Source organism: Hibiscus syriacus, unplaced genomic scaffold (genome assembly GCF_006381635.1).
Source record: "Hibiscus syriacus cultivar Baekdansim isolate YM2019G1 unplaced genomic scaffold, ASM638163v2 tig00116978_pilon, whole genome shotgun sequence".
Lineage (NCBI taxonomy): Eukaryota > Viridiplantae > Streptophyta > Magnoliopsida > Malvales > Malvaceae > Hibiscus > Hibiscus syriacus.
In genome coordinates, this window is record NW_024063501.1 from 1 (window position 1) to 4,454 (window position 4,454).

Genomic DNA, 4,454 nt, shown 5'->3' on the forward strand with positions numbered 1-4,454 from the left:
AACTGGTTAGTTATGCCGCTGTCAGCCTAAACAGAATAATGTCCGAGCTCGAAACATTTGGGACAGTTGGAAGAATGACAGAAAGCAGAAGTTCAGCCAACGATATGGTGATGCCCTCTTGCTCATGTTAAGACTGATGAGCCCTTACTCCGAGCATTAATTCAATTCTGGAACCCGGGATATAGTTGTTTCACCTTTAACCAGGAAGACATGGTGCCTACCATCGAAGAGTATACACTCTACTGCATTGTGAAAGCATCAACTTGAGCGATATATTAACATTCAAAAGTCAGCCCTTCAAGAATGACTGGCCAAGTTGCAGGGGTTGATGAAATGGGTACTGATCGTCACAAGGTAGTGGAGAAGGAATCGATGGATCATATAAAGCAACTAATAAAACCACCCTGATGAGTGGAAGACATAGACCTTTTTGCACTGGTCTGTACGGTTTGATCTATTTCCGGCTTTGGGGTGCATTGACGCTGCCGTGTGGAACTATTTGAGCAACTTTCTAAACGAGTTAACCCAGCACCAGCCATCTTGGCCGAGACCTTTCGATCGCTCAACCATTGCCGAAGAACTGGCGGAGGAAGATTCACCGGGTGCATTCAGCTCCTTCAGGTCTGGATTCACAGCCACTTCTGGAAGACTACGGGTTGCCTACCGCCGTTTCAGCACCACCTATTCACCTCTAGGTGAATTTATCACCTTAAAATGGCATGAAGGCGCTTCGAAAGAAAAATGGATGAAGGTCTTTACGCATCTTCAAGACAGATATTGTCTGGAGAGCCCCTGGTTTTTCTCAGTGATCTTTTCGATGTGGTGACTCCGACACTGTGACCTTACTTGGACTTTGGGGAGCAGTCGGGTATGCTCCGCTATTAGCACTTAGACAGTATGGAGCACGTCAGTTTGTCCCAGCAACTGCGGGTTTAGGTCAGAGTTTGAGTATCACGGCGACAGCTATAAATGATCAAAGAGCAGCCGATTCGTGGAGGAAAGTATTCCGATGGATGTTGTAGCTGCCAGAAGCATGCTCACTCCGGATTATGTGGAGTGGCGAAGATTGAGAAAGAATGACAATCCCTGTGCCAGACTGTGATGACACCCGACCATGGAAGAACATCTCAGTGTCCCTTCTGAACTCGAGATAGCCAAGACCGAGTTTGAAGCCGTGAATAATGAGCTGAAGCAAAGATAAAGGAACTTGAAGCTGAACGTTATCAGTGGAAGCTTGATGCTGACTCTCAGAAAGATCGGGCAAAAATGGAAAAAGAACAAAAAAGTCCGTTTTGAGCTCGAAGACTTGAGAAAGGGGTATCAAGATAAGGTCAAGGATAACTCCAAGTTGAAGGTAACCTCTGAATACTGGAAAGACGAAGCTCATAGCCTGAAAAGGAAGTTTGAGGGCCTGATGAGAAAGCTTGGAAGGAACAGATGAAGACTGCCCAAACGCTTGGCAGATAGTCAATATCAGAACCAGCGCTTGAGAGTTCGGTAGCTGACTTAGAAAAACATGAGAAAGATGGCAAGACAATAGCTGAGTTAGAAGCTATTGTAGATGGGTTCAAGAGGCAAGCAAACGAGCTTCAGATAGTGCCTTTCGACGGAGGATTACAATGGCGTTTCCGTTGGGAACAAGCACAGCGAAGGGTGAGGGCCCGAGACGCAACCATCCGAGATTTCCTGGATCAAGTGCAAAAAGCAGCCCGTCATCTTCACGGCCTAGCAAGGGAAGCTGGTGGTTCGACAAGGCATTCAACCAGTGACAGATGAAGGCAGAAGACTTGTCAACCTACTGGAAGCTGTTCGGGGTCTAGAGGATTTAGTCCGAATGTACCTTTAATCTGTTTTTATGTCTCTAAAAGATAAACATTTTTGTCTGAATAAGGATTATTTATAATAATGAACACTTTTCTGGATCAATGCCTCCAATTGCATACATCATACATTGCATTTCTTGCATTTTATATTTCATGTTTGTTTATTTTATATTTTCCATGTTTTTACATTCGTATTAACTAACAGAACATGTCTCAGACACCGAGCTTACCACCGCAAGCATCAGATACACATCACCCGCACAATACTCGAGCAAAAAAGACAAATGGAAGCCAGAATGGAGAAGATCGAAGCACATGGCAAGACTTCAAAAGGAACTAGAAGATAAGATGGCTCAGAACAGTGAAAGTACTCTTGAGTCCATCAAGAAAAATCAGGAGTCCTTGGTCGACCAAATCGTAGCCAAGTTGTCGGGTCTACAGCAAGCTAGTGCATCAGGGGGCATCTCTTCCGAGGGGTGGCCATACCACCAACCCCGCAAGTGGTTCTCTCACCCGGAATATTACCCGGGGACGCATCTGCTACTAAAGGGAAAGCAGCACTACCCGGGGACTCATTCGTTACCAAAGCGAAAGTTGCACCTGCTGTGAAGATACAAACTTCTACAATCATCCCTGATGATCATCCGGATGATTATCATGTCCCAGACTTTGACGAGGAAGATAAAGCTAAAAGATGGAAGAAAAGATAAAAATATTAGAAGATCAAATAAAGATGGTCCAGGGAGACCATGATTATGGAGTGGACGCAATGGAGCTAAGCCTAGTTCCAGACTTGGTGCTTCCACCAAGTTTAAAGTTCCTGAGTTTGAGAAGTTCGACGGGAACAGTTGCCCTTCAGCCCATATTACTATGTTCTGTCGAAAGATGACAGGATATGGCGGGAATGACCAACTCCTGATCCATTGTTTTCAGGAGAGCCTGTCCGGTTCAGCTATTCGGTGGTACAACCAGCTTAGCCGAACTCATATCAAGACGTGGAAAGACTTAGCCAAGTCTTTCTTGGAGCAGTATAAGCATATCAACGATATGAGACCAGACCGGGTCATGTTACAAAGCCTAGAGAAGAAACACAATGAGAGTTTCCGACAGTACGCACAGAGATGGAGGGATTTATCTGTGCAAGTTCATCCGCCCTTGGATGAAAAGGAAACTAGAAAGCTGTTTGTACAGACCCTGAGGGCACCTTATTTCGGGCATTTGGTAGCAATCACGTCGGGGAGTTTTTCAGATTTGGTTATGGCCGGTGAAATGATCGAGTTGGCCATTAAACAAGGAAAGATTGAGGGAGGAGACTCCAGTAAAAAACCTCCCATGAAGAACAAAGAGCGAGAGATCAACAATGTAAACACCTACAGTGTCAGCAAGGGAGTTACGATCTCAAGCTCAAATTCCACAGCAGCTGTACCATCCGGTACTTCTAGACAGAACCAGAGAGAACCAAGAAGAGAAAGGGAAAGGGAGCAGTTTGACCCCATTCCCATGACGTATAAAGTACCAACAGCTCTTCGACACTCATGCAGTGTCGCCTTATCCTATGAATCCAATAAATCCCCCTTACCCGAAATGGTATGACGAGAGCGCTCACTGCGAATACCATGGCGGTGTGCAGGGGCATTCGATTGAAAGTTGTCTCGTATTCAAGAGACTTGTGCAACGAATGAGAAACGAGAATTGGATCACTTTCAACTCCGGAGCACCAAACGTCGCCCAGAATCCCTTGCCCAATCATCAGGAGACAAGAATCAATGCCATTACTACTGAAGGGGGAAGGAGAATTAAATCAAGTGTTTCGGAAATCAAATCTCCTTTGGCTTGGGTATGGAGCCAAATGGTAAAGGCAAGATTTCTTGCACCATATCCAGATACGACAGAAAATGAAGATGGTAACCATTGTTGTTACCACAACGAAGAAGGACATAAAGTACAAGATTGCCCAGAGTTCAGATCGTTAGTCCAACTCATGATGAACCAGAAAGAGCTGGAGTTTTACGAAGAAATTCTAGATTCTTTGGAAGCAGATGTTTGTGCCACCGGAGAATCATCAGATAGAAAATTGGGTAGGGGTAGTCCTTTGATAATTACCCCTAAGGCAAGCATGACAGTAACAACACCAGCCAAGGTGGTAATCTCCGCACCTCGGCCTTTTCAATATAAGGACAATCGACAAGTGCCATGGAAATACGAGTGTCAGGTGAGTACTTCCGGAGGAGGTAATAGTAAAGTGGGGCAGAGACCACTGGAGCCGTTTAAAGAAGATGTGTTAGTCGTCAATGAACCTATAAAGGAGGAAGAAGCTAAAGAGTTCCTCAAGATCTTGAAGCACAGCGAGTACAACATTGTAGAACAGCTCCACAACTTACCTACACGTACTTCAATGCTAGCACTATTTTAAGTTCGGAAGCACACCGAGAAGCGTTGTTGAATGTCCTTATCAAACGTTTGTGCCACAAGACATACCAGTCAGCAAGATGGATCGACTGGTGAACAATATTCAAGCTGATAATCTCATCTCGTTTCAGATGATGAGATTCCATCAGGAGGAAGAGGCCGAACGAAGGCGTTACACATTACTACCTACTGTAAGGGGCACGCTTTACCAAGTGTCTTAAT